Genomic DNA, 13,038 nt, shown 5'->3' with positions numbered 1-13,038 from the left:
TAAACATTGGGTAAATGGAACTAACAAAGAGAGAAAGAGACATATTATTTGCGGGGTACTCATTAATTATTTTGTTTTCATTGTTATTATCATATTGACTGGTAGGGGGGCAGTTGTAACTGGAGCGCGTGTCATCCAACGCAAAAACATTATCACATTATGAACCAACGTCTCTTAACTCTAAACTATTATAAGTACTATTACCCTCGCTTTAGCTCCGGCAGTTGTAGCGCTCAATACATTCAAGGAATAAATCCAACTAGGTAGACCTACATATTTATACCCACTTCATACACCAAGGTTTAGCGTGACAAACATAGATTGATGTCTTGCGAAAATAACTCATTGATAACAAAGTGAAGGTAAGAACTACATAAAATTATAATACGTGAGCCCAAAAATATAAAACACAAGGCGAAAGCTAATGACTAAAGGCATGTATTACATTTCATTTCATTTATCATAACTTGTTTCAATATACATGAGTATAATTATATTTGAGCAGAACAATGACTAGACATTGGGTAAATGGAACCAACAGATAGAGAAAGATATATATTATTTGCGAGTGTACTCAATCATTATTTTGTTTTCATTATTATTATCATATTGACTGGTAGGGGACAGTTGTAACAGGAGCGCTTGTCATCCAACGCAAAATCATTATCACGTTATGAACCAAAGTCTCTTAACTCCTCTAAACTATTATAGGTACTATTAACCTCGCTTTAGCTCCGGCAGTTGTAGCGCTCAATACATTCAAGGAATAAATCCAAGTAGGTAGACCTCCATATTTATACCCACTTCATACACCAAAGTTTAGCGTGGCAAACGTAGATTAATAGACTTAATAGACTTAGGTGCTACCGGAGGGATTCAAATCCCGTAACTTTTGGTTCACAGTCCAGAAACTTAGCCACTAGACCACATCACCTATACTTCCAAATGCAATATCAAAACTCTTTCGATTGAATACATAACATAGAAATAGAATAAACAGTACCACAAACAACTTCCAATTCAACATACAACAATGTTTAATTTTGCATGAAGATCAATATTCTTGATTATAAAAGACAAATATAGTTATGAGTATCATATCATAATTTTGGCGAACGGTGTATTTTTACTTATACATAGAACTATACAACCGTTATTGATACAGAGTCCTTCAACAACATACAAATTGGGTTTCAAATAGATGAATCGGTTTGTCTCTAAGGATTTTGTCCCAAATTCTTATTACAGGTCCGTGCTTTATACCAAACAAATCTGATATTTGAATAGTTTACAGTATATTTATCAAATATATCATGTACTGAGAGGATTCAGTCGGGATGACTAGGCAAAGCATCTGAAGGGTGAAAAAAAATTGTAACTATGCATGTCACAGAAGAAAAATCCATAATTTTACCGTACGGAAATGTTGTATCATCCGCTCAATCTGACTTACGTGCATAGAACAAAAGCATTTTTGAATGAAAAAGTGAAGTTTTCTAAAAAGTGTGTTTCTTACGGGCATTGGGGTGCATATTTTGTTTGCGATTCGCTACAAATAACGGTTAGCGTGTGCTCTTCAACTGTTAAAAAGTGAACTTTTTCAGTTAATTATGCGTAATGTTACGGTATAGCGAAAAGTTACACATCAAATAATTGTCAAAAATATCAAATTTTTCATGGTTGAAATAATTAATATCACGTGAGCCATCCCTGACCATTCCATGCACATAAATCGTTGTATAAAGGTTATTGATGACAATACCACGCGGGCCTCAAAGGTACAAAGAGTAATGTCTATACATTATTGTACATCTAAGGAAAATATTATAACAATAACCTGCACATTTAATACTGCATTTATTTTCCCCCTTGAAATGCATGCAGACACCCCCCCCCCTCCCAATTTAGTATACAATATACCCTGTCTTGAGACGTTCTGGTTGAAACTATTGGCAAGAGGTGACTCGAATAGTAATATTTGCTGAATCTACAGCCCCGAAGTAAATAGTACTAATGGAGTCCCCGAGGCTCATAATTATAACCAGTTCCTCGAAAAGAAGGGAGGGTATACCTTGTTTTAATACCCTGCATTAAAACAATAACAAAAAAAATAAATAAAAATCGAAATTTAAGCATTTCTTTTTAAACATTAAGCAACAAAATTCAAACATTTTATACACAAATATAAAAATTTGACATGCTACAATTTTAAAAAAATATTAAAGTAACACAAAAATTATCAAACGAAAATGTTCAACTTCCAAATAATACACCCAGATAGTACTACCAAAAGGGCTTCTCCAGAGCAAACTTATAAATGGTTCAAATATTTCTGGTCACGTGAAGAACTCTCAACCAATCAAAAGCCAATACATTTTTATGCAAGATATAATACACTTTATCATACGCTATACTTATATTTAATACGTTATTAATTGAAATAACAATATCCTATGTTTAACCCACGTCCTATAGTATGGACAATACCAATGTAAAAGACTTGTGCTTAAATTTAAGAAAATTACACTTTTTGATACCATTCATATACAATGTTCAAATTGTAATATATGTTTGAAGTGCTGTTAATTTAATATAGTTTAAAATGACAGTGTGTAATAATTACTTTTTTTAATTTTTACATTCACCTTGATATGGTTAAGATATTATTGTTGTACTCTAACCCTCCGAAAGCGTGCCGAATCATTTCAATTGAACTCAAGTCATGAAACCGAGTTATAAACTTTTGCCTATAATATATGATTAACGGATGCACCGATCAACAACCAAAAAAAGAAAGAAATTAGAAAACGTAATTAAAGTAATGACAACGACTAAAACTTATATAATAATAACGAAAATAATAATGATAATAATCATGATAACAAGTATATCAACAATAACAATAATAATAATAATAATACGCTTTTGAAACACATCTAAAGTTCTATTTATGGAGGCATGTCTACGATTTTTTGGAAAGTATTTAGAAGCCGATAACATGCGGATTTGGAGAGGTCTGGGTTACCATCTGGAGAAAAGATACGAGAAAATAAAATTGATACAAATTGATACAAATTAATAAAAACGGTCACAAATTGAAAGTTATGAATTGTTAAGTTACTGTAATTATGTATATTTGATGAGGATAATTTTTAATAAGTCATTTATGTGCTTGTAATGGTCCTTCCACTTCAGATATCTCATTAAATGTGTTTGGTCATCTTTGTGCATGGCTGATCGTCAACAAAATGGAAGTCTTTTGTCAACTCTGTTTGTTGCTACGGCAAACAGCCAGTGAAAATGAATTTGTTTAATCATATTATGGAAATGCTAGCATTACTTAAAACTAACAGAGCTTTGTTATTCCTGGCTCATTTTTCTGATTGAGGTGTCATATGAAAGGGCAGAAAATGAACTTTCTATTAATGTGATTTCCTCTTTGGAATTCAGATACCGCCCACCAAATCGTCCTTGTTTTCACGAAGTGACGGTAGTGAGGAAAATCGTAACGCAAAGTGAATGCAATTTTTTTTCACTACCGTCACTTCGTGAAAACAGCGACGAAATGACTTGTTGATACCCTCATTGTTTTTAATCACTCATGCGTGAAATATGCATCATAATGAGTTGCATCAATTGAAAGAAGAGGATCTCAGCTTTTTCTATATGTAATTTATTAATTATAAATGTGAATAAATTGTGATAAAACATCGATAATTCTCGGTTTCGTTTGTTCTGGGACACACTGTATACATAGCCCATTCTCCATACACCTGATCGAATGCGCTTTACAATTTTGTTGTTGAAAGAAGAGGTAAGATTTTATATATTTTTTTAATGTATTGAGAGATTGCTGGTTGAAAAGCAATATCGGTAGGTTATTCCACTGTTTGGTAGCAGCAGTTGTGAATGCTCTGTCACCAAGTGTGGGTAGTATTTTGGGAGACGGGTGGTTCAGTCTTGAGAGGAGCGAAGGGAGTAGCGGGATGGTTTGCCTGATAGTTATATACTGTATACTTTTTTTTAATTCATATACATTTTGTATATACTTTAAAATGGTTATACTGTGTTTATAAACATATTTATCAATAGTTATCTATGAAACAAATCACTTACTTAAATTTCATAAATATGACTCATAGTATCACAGTGATGGTATATAAAATCCAGGTTCTTTTAAACTTTTCGCCAATGGCGGTTTTCTGAGTTTCCTTACCACTGTCTTCCCTTCAAGTACCTAAAGCCAACGAAAGCACTGAAGAACGCCATTATGTTAAGCCCAGTCATCACACACACTGGAATGACGATATACTGAAAATACAATACATTACGATGTAATGCAATAAAATAGGCATTTTTGTCATGAGGTAACAATGGACCATTTTTGTAATGTAACCACATTTCTTTAATATTAAAGTGCCATGTAACAAACTATGCCATTCACCTGTTATGGATAATTGTATTTCAGAAGACATAATGCAAATTGTATACATCAATTAGTTGCTTGGTAGGAAAAACATTATGGATTGCCTTACCTAACAACACGTGAGGTATTCAATTTGCATTCTGACAATTGAAACACAATTATTCGTAACAGGAGAATGAAATACGATCTGTCCATATTTACGTAAATGGCCTATATGAATCTCGTATATTTCTCCGGTTAGTTCAGCTTTGACAAATATTTAATTCACCTGTTACGAATAAATGTGTTCAGTTGCCAGAATGTAAAATTTTGTGTGGTAATGTGTAAGGCAAGCCATAATGCTTGTTTATTTAATCATATTGTATAGCACGTGAATATAATAATAACTCGTTTCGAGTGGAATTTGAAAATTGACTATAATTGACAAGAATATTTTGGGAATTAAAACAAAAGATGCGCTGCTTTGATGGTCAGACTATTATGATAAAACATGATGGGATATTATTTTCATTTGAATCGTTTCTAACCAGTAAACTGAACATGGAATCAACTCTGACAAGCAAAAAGAAAGTCCCGACATCTCTGAATGTGTTTTCTGGTGATCACGGTTATAAATTTATTTATTTGGCATATTAATATCCTTTAAAGAAGAATCCTTTCATGTGACTTTCCTACAATGACAGTTTTTCACATCGGAAGAAAGATATAAAAAGCTCAAACATTCATATTCAAGTCAGGTCAAGATTATCTTTTATCATCATTTCTCTTACCAAGCAACCTTCTTGGCAGTTCTCAAAAACACCAGCTCTCACCAAACGGGAAATTGCAGAGCAGTAATATCCAAATCCTCCAATACTAGCAAGACCCGAAATTATGCAAGACGTGAAGAAACAATTAATCTGAAATAGTTTCAACAGAAGAAAATTCAATAAATCAAACAAGTTTTGTGTATATTTTCCCGTCCGTTGCTATACGTTACTTTAAAATGTCGCGCCCAACCCAGTCCATGACATATCACACCGCCCGTGTTGACCAAGCTTATATTCCCGAGTTCACCAGTGTACAAAATTCATTTTAAAACTGTTTATCTACGTGCGCCTTTAAATCTAGACCTATTTGTCATACTCAGATGTTGATATTAAGATGTTAAAACAATATTATTTATTTAATTACTATTATTCTTATCAGGTTTTCTGACCAAATTCACAACTATTTTATTACAATAATATAGGTTTTCCCGCCCAACTTCCTTAAGTTAGCATCCGAATTAAACGTTACGTTTATTTATCTGCGTGCGAAATTGAATGACTATGACTATGATCAAAATTCAAAAAGCTAATTGGGCCGTTCAATTTGATTTAGTAGCATGCAATTTCATACTCTTGTCACGGAGACGTGCAAAACGAGCATTCAATTTAGAAAAGCGTGCAAAGAGCATTCAAATTCGTGCCGGACAGACGGTGGTATGTATTCGAGCATTATATTTGGTTAATAGGCATACATGTACGTATTTGACAATTGTGCATTGTCTTTATTTGATGTTATTTTGTTCACTTTATTTACTTCTATTTGGATAATTCATGTAAAGTTTACTTGCAGGAATGACATGCGTATTTATTTAATAGCAGGTATCTCTCATTACACAGGCAACCGTCCAGAGAGAAAGACTGGTGCACACATTTTCGACTTCTCTTCAAAGGACAAGTTTTATATGCAACCATTCTCAAGAAGGTCCCAAGGTGCTTACACGACAAGAAATGTAAGGCTAAACAGCATTTCATGACTTGGACATGATGGAAACAGAAAACAATGACGAATATCAATAAAAACAAACCGTTAAAAAAATAACCTCATTGATGATGAAAAGTAGGAATATATTTATAAAGACAAGTATCAGCAAATATAAAGAATGTTGAAAGAAAGAGAAAACTTATAATGCAATATAATTATATCATGTTAGAAAAGAATAACAAACTGAACATGACAAACTGAATATACGAATAAACATCAAGCCTCATGTTATGATTATGATGTCTTGTTTTCATTTGAATGACGCGATTGCAAAAGAGGCTGCCCATAGATAGTGCGGTCTGGTATGTAATCCCATAGGATTTTTTGTTGTTGCTGTTTTGGCTTCAAAAGGGTTCCAATTGGCCAAAAATGATGGGGTTCAAATTTTCAGACCCCTCCTTCACTTCCTGGGGGTCCATTTTGGGCGCCCAAATGGCATATATAAAGCGCAATAGGGAAATTTGGTGTCTTCCACCCTAATTCATATATTTTTTTCGCCAATTACACTGTGAAGTTGTCTGAGGTACATAAGGATTTATTTTTAATGATATTGCGTCATAAAACGTTTTCACTTTGACCTTATGTGGGCGCAAAATTGAAAAATGGGAAATATTACATACAAATTGTGCCCTTCTTCTTTCTTTTGGGCTAGAATTTTGAAATAATAAGTGAAAATGGCATTACTGTGTGTTATTATACAGTGGAATAATTGTAAAACACATCACGTGTCATTAATACTGTTATTTTTATGCTGTTAATATAAAAATCAACCCTATTTTAGTATTCTATCAAATAAATAACTTACTTAAACACCAGATGGCGCCAAACACCTTTAGAAGATATAACAAAATTCTCAAATATCAACTTCTAGGCACTGTAAAATTGACAAATTATATATGTAATATTTTTTTCAAATGCAATAATATCAAAATGTGCATTTCGTTTTGGTGATATGGTCCCCCCCCCCCACCCCCGAAGGAAAAAAAAAACAGAAACAAGTTATGCTATTTTGTTCCAAAATACTTGTACATGACACAATCTTTATCTAAATCAAAGAATTATTTGGAAACATTTTCCAATTATAAACTAAACATAAAATAAAATCGGGAAAGGGGTAACCACCTACTTCGTGGTTACCATGACAACGGGAAAGGTTCATCAGACTTCCAGTAAAAGTCAATCGCTGTCACTATCTGGAGCATACTCCCTTTTCCGGTTTTTACAGTCTCCACCATAGCATTTGCAGAGAGGAGTGCAGGGCAAATCGTTGTTGGAACAGCTACATCGTCCCTTGCATCCTGCTTTGCAGCCACATTTGATGATTTCAAGTACTGCCCGTGGTGCAGGGAGTGCACGACACTTGAATGGAAGACATCTTCGATTATCTTAGTACCATCCATTCTCTTCGATAGGAGGAAGCTCTGGGTAGTTAGTCTTGTGTGATTTATCTCTCATCGTGATGTAATTGGCACGGAGGATGTGAGGTAGTAAAGGCGGCACGAGTTGGAGGTAACATTTCACCTTCCAAGTTCTTTGAACTGGAACAGCTCCCATCTGAGCGATAGTAGGGTTGTTGGACCGGATGAACAGTAAACACGACATATAAAATGCTCTAGTGCCTTCACCTGTGTTGGAAGCTCTCCATTGCTAAGCTCAGTTGGAATGGAACCCTCGCCAAGTTCTTTGAAGCAGATAATGGCAGGATCATCATCAGCAAGCTTGAAGTAGGCATTGATCCATGTCTTCTTGGATATCTCAACAAACATTCCTCCACAGTCAGCACCAGAAAAATGATGAAGTCAAAGGAGGCCTTGACATTTTTTAGTGCAGCTCGATTAGGTGGAGTTTCAAAGCATTCTTCGTTGACCTTACTGCAATCTCTCCTGAGAGCTGATGATGCTCCTTCCTCACTGAAGCTCCAGTAGCTTTGGGGAAGTCATTGAGGTAATGATTTACCAGAGCAGCAAGGTAAGGGTGGTAGTAACTAGTCGGTCCAGAGCGGCTTCATTTCTTGTGAGTCCAACCAACCCACCAATCCCCTGTAGTTTCTTGATTTCTTGCTCTGAAAAGTGAAGAGAAGGGAAAAGAGTATCTCTGACTTTGCCACCACAAAGTCTCCAGACTTGAGGGCATTCCATGTTTCTGGATCATCCTCTTCTAGGGCATTCATTTGAGCGAGATGGACTGGCATCAGGCGAGCATAGTTCAGGAGATCACGAGCAAAAAAATACTTGGTGAGGTCTTCTAGTGATGACAAATAGCCCTCCCAGTCCCCTGAACGACAGGAACCAATGAATGTAGAAGACTCTCCACCTGGTTAAGATACTGGGTCAATAACTAGGCAAACTCGCCAAGGTATTCAGCTTCTTCAAGTGAGTACCAGGATTGGATTTCTTCATAGATCTCCACCATCTCTGGGTCATGTCCATGAATTTTTTTGAGAGAGAGTATTGCACTGGATGCGAATTGGACCCTTGGGAAGATCCGATAGTATGGAATCAAAACGCAACATCATGATTACAAGGCTTGCAGTAATGTGGAATTCAAGGCCACGCTTATAAGCTTTACTACCAAAGATCCTGCGAAGAGATGCTGAGAGGTCTACACACCACTTTCAATAGAATACCTGTCAAGACCACTACCATCCATGGTTTTGCCAAGAGCATGTAAGGCAGCGTAAGCAATTTGGAGAGCTCCAACTCTTAAAATCCAGTTGGTGTTTCCCACCGACTGCTGAATCTTCAACGCTCGGAAGTAAAGATCGAGATCTTGCGTTTATGTCTTTCTTTGAGGGCCAACGACAGTCAAAGATATTCCGTGTGATAACCAAAGAACAGTATAGAGGGTCCCATAATCAGTTGGTGATGTCTTTAATAACGGGGCAATCACCGCTGTGTTTGTAGGAGTGCTAGCGGGAGAGGATTGAGACAACAATAAGAACCTAGTTGCAGCCCGTGTTGGAAGAACATCATTCTTTGCTAGTTTATCTGATTTCTTCACCTGCTTTTTGATGATCACGACAGAGTCTGTTTCCTGTCTGCCCTTTGAAGACTCAGCTTCCTCCTTGTTGCTAGAAGGCTCAGTTTCCTCATCATTTTAAGACTCTGCATCACTTGGCATCTCTTCACCGCGCTGGGCTTCTTCATCGCGCAGCTGAGGTTCAGTTTGGATGATTTTTATGTTGTCATCTTTTGTAAGGTAGTTCACAAGAGCCCAGGTATGAGTGAATTCTTGAGAAATGAGATTATGTTTCCTCTTCTTGTAGGCCTGAAATCTCAGTGGGCTAGTTCTGATGACTGGTTCTGGAAGCACATTCATCTCAAATGCTAGAAGGGCTTGGGAAGAAAGTTTCTCGGGTATGACAAGACAATAGTGGTTGATTCACTGGCTCTCCAGCTACGGCCTGTTAGTTGATTACAACCACTGTCCCGTGAAAGGTTCCTTGCCCTGTGGGTGTGTCTTCCAAGAGATCAATGTTGTCAATGGCAATGCAGATGTTCACACCCTTCTTGGCAAAATCAGGAAGACTAAACCCCCCAGCATCCTTCATTCGTTGAAGAACAGACTGCTCAACTCTCTTTTCTAGATCAAGTATCTAGTGATAGTCACTTCCAATGTAGACTTCTGAAAGGTTTTGAACAAGGTTCTTGTCACGAACTCGAGAGTGGATAGCAAGAGGCAGTCCAATTGACAAGGACATTTTGATGAAAACTATGATCTCTCTTTGGTTGATATTTTACTGCGTACGTGTGTGTGTGTGTATGGGAGGGGAAGGTAGATATAGTTTAATGCTAAATATATTACTCATTGCGGATATAGTATCAAAAATTATATCGCTAGTGATATTCGTTTGTCTCGCAATGTGGTCAATAAGGGATCTAAAAGATCACGACGTTTCGTGCGCCGCTGCAACACGTCAGGTGATAACAACTAATGTAAGCAAGCGTGTTTTATACTCTACGGGAGGACCGATCGAATTATTGACCGCTGCGCCGGTCCTCCCGTAGAGTATAAAACACGCTTGCTTACATTAGTTTTTATCACCTGACGAAGTGTTGCAGCGGCGCACGAAACGTCGTGATCTTTTAGATCCCTTATTGACCACATTGCGAGACAAACGAATATCACTAGCGATATTATTTTTCGATAGATATAGGTTGTCTGTATGTTTGTTTCTGTCTCTTTGTGTTTGGAAATGGGCTAGTAAATATATATGATAATGGTAATAAAAGTACTACACCTTAGAGCAGCTGGCCGAACAATGACAAAGGTATAACAGTTGGGCTGACGGGGTGGGGTAAGGATGGATATGGGTTGGTTAAAGGGTTTATCCAACTGAAAGTCTTCAAATTACCTTTCTCGCTGTTGAGGGATAATCACAGTTCTAGAAAACAACTCAAGTTTTGTGAAACCAGTCATTAGATGAATGGCACACCCAATTTTAGGGGGTCCCATGATAGGAAACTACCCCCCTCCCCCCCCCCCCCCGAAGATAGGGGTTGGGGTGGGGAAAATTTGAACCTCATCAATTTCTGATAGCTTGGACCCCAATGAATCCAAAAATGCAATAAAATCAATTTTGGCACAAAAGTCATACGGGAGCTGTTTCAGTGACATACCGTACCACACTATAGACGCCGCAATTCGCCAAAGAATTCTCATCCAACTCACGAATGACCCGTACGCACTTCCAAATTGACTGAACCCAGCTCTAATCTGAATGTGCAAGTTTAGAAAATTCGGTGTCTCGAAACGAAATTGAATGCAAAACGTTTACAAATGGAACAGGGGAGCAACGAGTGGAGAAAATTGGCTCGAACATGAATGCACGTTAATAAAATTGATTGCTGCTTTGACGAAATTGGCCGGGAAAACCTATATTCTAAGTTTATTTCAATCACAGTTTATCCATAATCTATTAACCCTATTATTGATTTCTAAAAAGAAACATAACATAATTACCTTGCATTTATGTATGCAGATTGTCCCAAGACCGAATAATGCAGTCGCAAAGTAGAGCTGGAAAAAAGAGCAAATAAATTAACTCATTTCATGCCGGGCGGCGGAGCGTCTTAAAAAGTGGCGGTGCAACGACTAAAAATGGCACTTTCTGGAAATCGTGGCAATTACAAATGGTAACCTTAAAGCTAACAAAAAATGTATAATTATACAGCTTGGGCATTGGTTTAATTTCTCTTTACATAGTCCACGATACTGCTTCAGTTTTCATACTATGCAATTGTTTGTGATTGTCTGCATATTTATGAGTGAGCGAGCGAAGCGACCAAACTGAAATTTAAAGACGTGTGAGGTTGATTAAATCATATTTAGATGGAATCACCATTCCTGGAGTGGCTTTAAGTACTATCTCATAATGGAAGAATGGATGAGACCTTTTTTTTGCTTAATGAGATACTTTAAATGCAAGTGAGTGTAACGGGCGATGTTTGTTGAAATTCGAGAAGTAAAATGCTGTCAGTCGCTTTGATTTAGGTGCATATGTAAGAAGAAGGCTGCGAGAAAATCTATTATTTTGTGGGGCATGAGAGGTGGTAAACAGATGATATTTATAACACGAATGACATGTGGTCGTGTAATTGCATTTGCTTTAAGTTTGAAAACCCATCTATTGTTTGAACCTTTATATTCTTCAACAAATGGCAATGCGTACGCTAGACTTTAGCTATGAAGTTAAAAAAAAATATATGTCATTACAAAGATGAGAGTTTTAAAATTACATCCTTTAGCAGTCGAGTTGAATATATCATGTAAATTGATTTATATGTTTATAAACAGAATATTGATGTACATCAATGAAGTTTAATAAAAACAATACAATACAATACATGTTAGTTTTAAGGGGCTTACGTATTAGTGTAACATACAATGATGGGACAGTTTATACTATTTAAAAACGGGCGCAACTATAATCTAAAAGGGACACAGTTCATTTTATTAAATTTGGGGCACTTTGCCCCCTGCCCCTCCCCCCGTCGGCTACTGATTTGCATCGTGGTGGTATATCTCAAACTTACACCACATTGAGCAAAAGCGATAATCTGGTAGGTGTAGACGGTAGATGTATCAAGTGTATAGACAATGCCTCCACACACTGCCGAAACTATGGTGTATAGAATGAACAACACCGCTATACAGATGACGGTACCCGCACCGGAGTTTTCAGAAGTGCCAGCCCGCTACAAAAATGATTAAAATGAAACAAGTGCAGTGAGAGGAAAATATGGGGTGGTTAGCCAAATGTGTTATTCTATATCCCTTTCCTTTTAATTTTCTGCAATTGAAAAAAGTACTTTCTTGGGTAGTAAATTCATTGAATGCAACTGTTCTATAAACTCAGCCCTCTCTGTTTATCTCTGTCTCTCTGTCTTTGTGTGTGTGTGTCTCTCTATTTCTCTCTCTTTGCATGCATGTCTCTTTCTTTGTCTTGACCTCTCTGTCTGTATGTCTCTCTCTCTCTCTCTCTCTCTCTCTGTCTCTCCCTCTCTCTCTCTCTCTTTACCAATCTCTCTTGTATAATAATAATGTTAATATTCCGCTTTTATATAGTCTTAATACATTGTCTCTAAGCGCTTTACATATATACTATTACCCCAGTCATTAGATAAAGTGCTTGCCCGCACACACTGTGTGCATAATCTCCACTCCCTGGGTAGCATTCCAGGCAGAAATTACTTGACGCTCAACAACTGTTTGACCAACAACGACGTTCGCATCCCACCATGTACCTTTATACCACCTGGTTGGAGAGTAGCAAGTGCAGGTTAATATCTTGTCAAAGGATATTATATATGCCGTATACC

The 13,038-nt window shown here is 36.8% G+C and overlaps 1 pseudogene; it reads right to left on the bottom strand.

Annotated features, from left to right (window-relative positions):
* Positions 1-5,125: 5,125 nt before the first annotated feature.
* LOC115927816 lies at positions 5,126-5,192 on the bottom strand (annotated as a pseudogene).
* Between the last annotated feature and the right edge of the window lie 7,846 nt (positions 5,193-13,038).

Source organism: Strongylocentrotus purpuratus, unplaced genomic scaffold (assembly GCF_000002235.5).
Source record: "Strongylocentrotus purpuratus isolate Spur 01 unplaced genomic scaffold, Spur_5.0 spur5_scaffold_20, whole genome shotgun sequence".
In the NCBI taxonomy this organism is placed as follows: Eukaryota; Metazoa; Echinodermata; class Echinoidea; order Camarodonta; family Strongylocentrotidae; genus Strongylocentrotus; species Strongylocentrotus purpuratus.
The sequence above is the reverse complement of the archived record's forward strand: the minus strand, read 5'-3'. Positions and strand labels throughout refer to the sequence as shown.